At 41.9% G+C, this 9,813-nt stretch overlaps 1 long non-coding RNA gene across 1 annotated transcript; it reads right to left on the reverse strand.

Moving 5' to 3' along the window:
- Nucleotides 1-6,345: 6,345 nt before the first annotated feature.
- On the reverse strand, nt 6,346-7,991 carry LOC126995069 (uncharacterized). Its single transcript, XR_007749891.1, has 3 exons — nt 6,846-7,991; nt 6,526-6,733; nt 6,346-6,417 (listed from the first exon to the last, which is right to left on the reverse strand). It is a non-coding gene; the product is annotated as an uncharacterized LOC126995069 (long non-coding RNA).
- Between the last annotated feature and the right edge of the window lie 1,822 nt (nt 7,992-9,813).

The following is a 9,813-nucleotide window of genomic DNA, read 5'->3' on the forward strand; positions in this document are numbered from 1 at the left end:
AACAAGATATAGATGAGCACAGAGCCAACGCGCAGATCTATTTAGCTATAGCGCCATCTTCACCTCTATATATACACCAATATGCAGGAAAACTTGACTGAATGTATGTATGTATGTATTATGCTTAGCTGAACGTCTGTGTGTCTTTATGTGTCTGTCTCCCCGCTACCTGCCTGTCTGTCTGTCCATCGGTCTGCCTTGCTATGCCTGTTTCTCTGTCACCACATCTTGCTTATCATCCTGTCTAGTTGTCATGTTCATATCTAGCCCCTACACCTGTTTCTATCTGCAAATTTTGGTAATACTCCCTTACTTAACTTACCTATACCTAACATTTCTAATAAACTTACTAACATGTCTAAATTTACTTATAAACTTACTGATACGTCTAATAAGCTAAGTTTGCCTCATATGTATTACCTGCCCGTCTACCTTTTCCCTTTTCCCACATTTGTCCTGAAGGCATGTTGGTATAATATTTATATTACCTGCCCGGCTACCTTTCCGTTTCCTTCACCTATCCTGAAGGAATGTTAGTATATACTACCTGCCTATCTATCTTTCCACAGATGTCCAAAATAGATTTAGATATTACCCACCTGTCTAGATTAGTTTCTCCAACTGTTCTAAAGGTATGTTAGTATATATTTCCTTCCTGTCCATCTATCCTCTCCCACACCTGTCCTTCAGCCGTCAGTAAGTACAAAAGAAAAGAAAAGAACAAGGTGAAAGCAGGTCAGGAGCGCAAGGATCTTCTAAATCGAGGAGTTGGATTGGAATTGGAACGCACGGACCAATTTTTAGACTCCTCGACTCTCCTGTTCGGAATATTTGCCTCCTCCTCCCGCCTCCCCCCGGTCTTTGGGTGATCAGCCAGGCATTGTAGAACTCGTCAATGCCAAGAGCAGTGTAAAGTCCCGCGGCCAAATGTCATGCTGAGGCGGAATGGGAAGGGTAGAGTGATTTGTTTGTGTGGGGGGTGATAGTGTGTGGGGGAGGGTTAGGTGTGGGTGGGTGAGGGACGTTAGTGTGTGTGTGTAGGGTTGTGGGAGGGATGTGTGTATGTGTGTGTGTGTGTGTGTGTGTGTGTGTGTGTGTGTGTGTGTGTGTGTGTGTGTGTGTGTGTGTGTGTGTGTGTGTGTGTGTGTGTGTGTGTGTGTGTGTGTGTTTGTGTGTGTGGTATGTATGTGTGTGTGTGTGTGTTTAATGTTTGTAATGTTTATTGTATATATATATATATATATATATATATATATATATATATATATATATATATATATATATATATATATATATATATATATATATATATATATAATTATAATTCTGGCAACGAATCTAGCCTGTCAAGCCGAAGCTTCCCGACAGACTGTATATTTATTTCATTGTACTATTATTATCTTTCTAAAGGTTGCAGATAGCTCCCAACCATAAAGCTAAATACAAATATACAATAAATAACAACATTAACTATAATACCAGATGAAGTTATAATAGCTATATCTAAAATGTTAACTATAATAACAACTACAACAGCATCAACAATAATAATAATAATAACAATAATAATAATAATAATAATAATAATAACAATAATAATAATAATAATAATAATAATAATAATAATAACAATAATAAAAATAATATGGACAATAGTACTATGCAATTCACTGATTAGATTTAATAATGTAAATTTGTGTTCATGTTTCAGGAATAAATTATAATTTTAACCGTGATTGTTTTGGATTGCAAATAAGTGTGTTTTACTGACTTTTAAATGAGAGAAATTATTACTATTAAGGAGATTTTTTATTTCTACTGGCAAAGAATTCCAAACTTGAGGTCCTGAGCATAAAATACTATTTCTGAAAAGAACTGTCCTGAACTGTGGAGAGATAAGATTTATATTGTTCCTGCGCGTATTATGCACTGTATTAATAACTTGAAAAGGATGAGTTCCATGCATCAGTGCGAGGTTTTTATAAATAAATAATAGTAGAAAATAACAATGAATGTTTTTAAAGTTAAGAAATCTATGTGTGGAAAATACGTTATGTGTGGAATCAAACTTGTTCATGTAAAACATACACCTAAATATCTTATTTTGAGAAACCTGAAGATTTTTAAGAAAGGAAGGCCACGTACACGCCCACACAGATACACAATAAATGAGATGCGGGTAACAAAGTGTATAATAAATACTGATAAGTGCTTCTTGTGTAAGGCTATTTCTTATTCGATACAGTATGCCACATATCCTAGATAGTTTATTTGCAACAGAATTAATTTGGTATTTCCAATTGATATTTTGATCTATGACAACGCCCAAAAACTTAGTATAAGAAACTCGTTCAAGTACTTTTCCTTCAAGTGTTATAGGTGGCATGTTAGTAGTGACTGATCGGTTGTGAAAGATAATGTATTTTGTTTTAGTGATATTTAACCTTAACTTATTATGTTTAAGCCACATATTAAATGAATTGAGCTCATTATTAATGTTTATATGCAAACTATTTATATTTTTATCATCTATTAGTAAATTAGTGTCGTCAGCATAAATGGTATACTTAAATTTATTACTAGCATTGACAATATCATTAATATAGATGAGAAAAAGTATAGGTCCTAGGATGTGTGTGTGTGTGTGTGTGTGTTCATTACTGGTCCCTAGAAATGCACCAGATATATAAAAAAAAAGTAGTATTGTGTGGTGCCCCGAGGGCTGCGACACCACTCGTGTCATCATCATCTTCACCGGCAATATTTTCCGATGACGACAGCGGTATCGACCGCTAAAACACAACACGGACTCCAAGACATGATTGTCCCCACACGCACTGTTCATTTACCAACCTATACACAATTGTAATTGCCCATTAACGCACCCGCTTATCTCTCTAAGCCAAACACAATCAACCGCGGCTAAAACACGATCAACCGCGGAACAAAATGTTATGAAAACAAAGCTGCGTCACCGCGTGAATTAAGCATGTCGGTTAGGTAGATTATTGTATGAGCTCGGTGTGAGTTTGATGTATGACTCACACGCCTGACGTATTACCCTCGCGATGTCTGCCTATATAAGAAGCATTTCTCCAGGCTTGACCTCAGATCAACCAGCACTCTGTTCGTTGCTGGACACTCAGTTGTCCTTCCCTAGACAACATGGGTAGAACATTCATCGTTGCTACTGTGAGTATGGAGTAATGTGGTACCATAGAGGAAAGCGTATCTAACATATCTATTGTGTTCTATTATCTTAGTTTTACTTAGGATTATATTTCTATGATACTTTATTGTGTGAGTTTTTACTCAATATTATACCAGTGTTAACGTCAGTAACCAATAGTGAAAGAAAACCTGAAGACTCATTGAGTCTAGTAAGCCAGTCGCTGGTTTAAACAATATTTTTACCCTCTGTAATATTAAGTAGTATTAAGGTAGAATAAAATACATATAAGAAAGGCGACACCGTTTCATCACCCCATTTACGAACTCCTTTAAATACTCCTAAAGTACTAGAATTTTAAGTCAAGTGTCACTAATACAAACAGTGTGTCGTCTCCCCTGTGTGACCCGGATTACGGGTTACAACATTGGTGTCAGGTGTGGGGTGGTGAAACTTGTGGTGAAACTTGTGGTGAAACTTGTGGTGAAACTTGCGATTTATATTGGTTTATATTGGTATTGTACTGGTGTATGTCCACATCCGAAAGCGAGGGAGAAGACAGTTATTCTTGGAATTACTGGAATAAGACTTTAGAGTTAAAAATGCCAGACGAAGGCAAGAACCCTCCCCCCAAAAAAGGAGATGGAAAATCGATCACCCTTGCCCATGATGATCTTGTCACGCTACTTAGCCGTCATACCTTGAATGATTTTAGTAGAGTGCAGGGACTCTTATATTTTTGTGGTGGAGAAGAAAAAAGTAGCAAAGCACCAAACCTCCCATGCCATAAGCTAGCAAAGAAATGAATAGAGGATATTGAAAGCCGGACACAGGCAAATTGGGACACTACCGGAAAGATTGAGTTAGCCAAACAATATGCCCTGGGAGCGCGCGATCATCTCCTCGGTTATATCACTAGATGTGGACAGGATTGGGAAAAAGTAAAGGAAGACTTCCTACGTGTGTTTCCCACAGTAAGGACCTTTTCGGTCCTCCAGAAAGAATTGGGAGAGGCAAAACGGCGGACAGGAGAAAACATCCGCACCTTCCTCATCCGCCTGGAGACATTGAGAGACGAGTTGATCGCTCTCAAGCCTGACAATGCCAGTTTGCTAACTGAGATAACCGCTTTACGGCTCAGAGAGGCTTTCCCTCCGGCCCTCTTACTCATCCTAACGGAGGAAGAAAAGGGGGACCCACAGAAGGTATTAAAGAAAGGGTATGAGTATATTAAAGCTTATCCAGAGTCGAAGCTATCCGATGCCGATATCGCCAAAGAAATAAAAGTGCTGAACGTCTGTTCCACCCAGGCATCCGGACCCAAACATGTCTCACAAGCCCGTCCTCCACGCCCTCCAGGCCAGTCACGTTACCCGATAACCCAAAGGGGAGGACGGCACGCCGCGCCACCTACACGCCCATATGGGAACGCGCCCACGCCACCCACATGTTATGCTTGTGGGTATGTAGGACACATGGCTCGCGATTGCACATATGGAAGGCAGTATAGGGGTGCCTACCACCCACCAACGGGCTCTCGGTACCCAGTAGTAGGTAATGGTGACAGTGACGGGACCAAAATAATTCGCAAGCATGATCAAGAATTTGCAACCAAAAAAAAATGACGTCGAAAAATTTTTGACGTCGAAAAATTTTTGTACGTCGAATTTCCCGGCCGGCCGTGCGGCCAGTCAGCCGGACGGCCAGCCAGCCGCGCGGGCAGCCAGCCGCCGAGGGGACCGCCCCACTCCCCCAACGGGGAGTGGTCACAACCCCAAAAGTGACCACCCCCCCACCCACCCACCCCACCCCAAACACCCACCACCTTCCACGCCATCGTGTCTCCCCGGAGGCCTGAGCGTCACCCTCCTGCCGGGGATTGGTTAGGGGCGTCCTTTCGCGCCGTGCCGGGGCGTCGCCCTCCTGCCGGGGATCGGTTAGCGCGAGCGGTGACGTGTTCGGGGGATCGGTTAGGGGCGTCCTTTCGCGCCCTCCTGCCGGGGGATCGGTCCTTTCACACCGTGCCGGGGCGTCACCCTCCTGCCGGGGGATCGGTCCTTTCGCACCGTGCCGGGGCGTCGCCCTCCTGCCGGGGGATCGGTCCTTTCGCGCCGTGCCGGGGCGTCACCCTCCTGCCGGGGATCGGTTAGCGCGAGCGGTGCCTTGTTGGGCGGAGGCCTGTGGCTACCTTTCCCCTCCCTCTCCCTCTCCCGCTATTGATTTTTTCCAGTTTGCCAGCATGTGTGTGCGTGTCCCCCTCTATGCCCCACCCTCGCGAGCGGTGACTTGATGGTCAGTCTGAGGGTACCACTACCCTCCCTCTACCCGCTATTGATTTTCAGTTTGCCAGCATAAGCGTGTGTGTGTGTGTGCGTGTGTTACTGTTGATTTTCATATTGACTGGAGTTATATCGATTGTCTTTCAGTGAGGGTAGGAACGGGAAAAGTAGATTTTATACATTTGTATTGATATATAGTGGAACAAAATGGTATGACAAGTTATTATATTACCTTAATCTAGTCTATTTTATTTGTTCTTTCTTAATCCAGGCTAATTTGTTCTTTCTTAATCCAGACTAAATACATGCTAAGCCTAAAAACAAAAACACACAATCGCCATAAAAAAAAAAAGACATATTACAAACTCACACCGTACAGGCTCAAAGAAATACAAATGAAACCCACCCATCCTACCCTTTTTTTTTCCCTCCCCCAAAATAAATCCTAATTGAAAGAGACATATTACAAACTTATGTCGTACATGCCCAAAGACAGCCCATAAAAGGATGACAACACGAGTACATATACAAATGAAGAAAAAAAATACACAACACAAGCACATATATATATAAAAAATAATACACACAGAGCGAGTACATATATAAAAAGATTGTTAAGCACTAAATATAGGACTCTCACAGATTCGGCCACCATATGCATCTCTAACTTCCAAGACATTAGTGAATTTTATTCGCTTCCACTCATAAAATCCATAATGGATTTTAGTAACTTCCCCACCACCCACCCCGCCTATGACACTTCCAAGAAAGGTCAAGCGGGGTATGTCAAGTCAGAAGTGGGCGCGGCCGCAACACTTCCGCCATATGCTGCATTTTTTTTTCCAGTCGTGATTGACGCATTTCATGATCTTTTTGCTGCAGACGACTTCGCCGCCGCTCGCGATTCAGCGCCCGACGGAGAGTCAAGACACACCATCACCGAAGCGTGTCTGTTGTTGTTGCCGTGGACTTATGAAAAGATAGAGAAACATTATTAGACAAAAAAAAATCAATCTCTCTCTCTCTCTCTCTCTCTCTCTCTCTCTCTCTCTTTTGTAAGAATAAAAAAATACTTACTATGCGTTACGCTGTCCGGTGGGTCGTTCTTCAGATGAGACACTGGTAATGGAGGTATCACATCCTTCCCTCAGCACACGCCGCCCCATTTTACCGACACCTCCCAACGCGCCGCGGTTGTTGTTGCCCAATGACTCGCCCGTGATATGTTCACCGGTAGACTTGGGAGTTTCTGGAACATCCCCCACCTCACCACCACCAACATCCGCTGAAATGACAAGAAATATATATATATATTTTTTTTAAACACAATGAATAAGAAATACACACACACCAGCGCTTGTGCGCGCAGAAAAAAATACAAGAGGCGGATATCTCACCTCCGTTTCTGGGATGTGATGTGTTATCCACGGCTTCAGCTTGGGATGTGTTATCCATGGCTTCAACTTCTAATGCGGCTTGACCCATTATCTGATCGTCAACATCGTCAGCATGAAGAGTTGCAGCGGCAGCGTGGGGCTGTTGTTGTTGTTGTTGTTGTAAGTTCATGACGGCGAAGACTTCCTCCATGACGCTCCTCTCGCAACGTTAGGGGACTGACTAAGCTACCCGGGGTTATTTGGGGCATATGCGCACACTACCACAAGCCTTTTCTTCTTCCGAGGCTACCCCAGGTTATAGGGGACACGCCCACACATGTATGCAAACACGCGCGCACATGCCCAAAACCACAAGCCATTCTTCATCCGAACAATAGGAAAGCGTGAACAAACTCACACCCACCCGGTCACGTCGCACGAAAAAAAAAAAAACAGAATCCTGTTCTTAATAACTACATATAACTACACACACACGCCATAAATGAATAAGCTATATACTACTTCTCTACATTTTTTTTACACATAGGAAAGCGTGAACAAACTCACACCCACCCGGTCACATCGCACGAAAAAAAAAAAAAAATCCTGTTCTTAATAACTACATATAATTGCACACACACGCCATAAATGAATAAGCTACATGCTACTGCTCTACATTTTTACACACACACACACACATTGTAGCATTTAATAAGTTAGCCACATATCTTAGAAATACAATGCTTGTAAGTCAGTCCTTGACTAGATTGACAAAATGTTTTTATACATGGGGGCATTTTAAACATTCTATAAGCATATGTTAACACCTTTCTGTCATTCTTCAAAAAATTTCCTAAATCATAATTATCTTTCAGAAACTGACTAGTCCTCTCTAAGCCTATTTTATTACATAAGTATACGAATTGAATGCAATACACGCCACACACCAGAGTTTTGTCCGACTGTAATCTTGCGGCAAGTTTAAAAACAGGATAATCTTTATGCTTATTTAAGAAACTTCGAAAGTACTTAGAATATAATGATGGGGTCAGGGCGTATGTGTCGAAGAAATATATACACTTATCACTAACATAGAACACCACCCAGTGACCCATTTTCGAAGCTTGCGATGCGCCTAACACATTAGCAATAAAGACAATGGGCTTGTCTGACTCGCTCCTTAGATTTAATTTCGCTACATCGTCAGCGGGAAGACAGCCTAAGAAATATATATTATTGTGATAAAGTCTTCCTTGTAGAGCTTTCATAATTTGTTGATTATTCATTATGCTCTAGTGTCGCAAGACACGTGCCTCTCGAGTTGATTGACAACACTCCTTTGTATCCCCAAAACAGATAATTACTAAATTTTCATCCAAGCCTTTTTAAGCTGAAGACTTATGCGTAAGTTTCCACTGTGTTCAAGAGGCACTGTGCCTCGTATGTCTTCCGGTAACAAACTAAAACAAACACTGTCCTTCCTTTCTTAAAGCTATCGTAATCAAGCAAAGTGTCATTTTCTACTCCTAAACTATCTAAAATATCATAATAAACTCGCGTACACTCGTGGGGAAAAGAAACCGTATTTTTATACATATTCATACCATTGACAGAGACTGTTAGTTCAGACAAATCAGCATTCTTGAAATACAAGCCATTTTTATTATATACGCCCGAAAAAGCCCCCATGCCAGTCATAACGATATATAAACGCTCTGGAATGACATTTCCCCACGGCTGGTCACAGACAATACTTGTCTGCTGTTTGCCGAGAACCAGAGATTTATATAACGTCTTGTTAAATATTGTACGCGTTATTTTTCCTGTCTCTAATTCTTTATTTAATGCAAGCAATGCTGACGGGTAGGGTTGGAGTCTGGTGACCCAAAGTGTGGCAAAATCAATATGGCCGCGCACAGCAATCCCATCGCCATCAGTGTTCAAATACCAAGCTTCGTTAGCTAACTCAAGCCTTATTCTCAATGGGATGTCGTCGCATAAATACTGATCACAAGAAGTAATGTCCGACATTAATGGGAAGGTGAGATGAAGACCGTGATCTTTGATATCTTTTAAATGTCTCTTGTATTTGCTTCCGAGGCTAGTGAAGTACGCGGCGTCATAGGTGTCAGCTACGCCTGCTCCACCGATCTGTTATCTTTGAGGAGGTTTCCTATTTCTCCGAATGATTTGAGTGTTAACGTGGAGAAGGTGGTGAGCATTTTTAGGAATGACCAGTAATTAAAGTATGGGTTACTTTCAACCATTTGATCGCCTACATACACCTGAATTGATTTGAACATGGTATTAGCAGTGCCATTGCAGAATTCGACATTGACAGCCTCCTCGACTTTTGTTTGTCCATCAGCTTGAGTGACACTTAATTTCAACTCAAGAATTAATTTAGCAAGATCGATAAATGCCCCTTCACCCCGGCACGCGGAACTCTAGGTACTTATCTTTTAACCGGGCGTGGCTGGACAAATTTACAGGTAAAATGTCGACAAGAGTTTTAGACGCAATAGAGCTCTCAACCTGGCGTTGTCTGTTGATTCTAGGGAATTCGTCAACCACACTGAGCGCATAATCAGAAATCGGAACGGAGGGAGCGGCGGAGGCCATGCTGTTGTCCCTTTCGCTGCCCGCTATATACTAATGGAGACACTGGTCGCTGGAGCGGGCGACATGTTAACTTGATAAGAGACCACTCCCTAAAATATGGCAACCCCACGCACGTGCGCGTGCGGGCCAGAATGTTCCCGCCTCCCTTTTTTTCACGAGTTTCCACCACACCCCCACATTACAAAATTATATCAAACACATCGCTGTTCTTTCTCTTGCAACCACATTTCCTTTTATTATTTTTTTCTTCTTGTTTCGCGAAATAACACTTCTTTTTTTTCCTCCTTTAATAATTCTAGCACCAACTCCACTTAAAGCTTCAATACCGCTTTTCTTTAAAGCGCCTCTCACACTTCTTTGTCCACTG

Source organism: Eriocheir sinensis, unplaced genomic scaffold, assembly GCF_024679095.1.
Source record: "Eriocheir sinensis breed Jianghai 21 unplaced genomic scaffold, ASM2467909v1 Scaffold975, whole genome shotgun sequence".
Lineage (NCBI taxonomy): Eukaryota > Metazoa > Arthropoda > Malacostraca > Decapoda > Varunidae > Eriocheir > Eriocheir sinensis.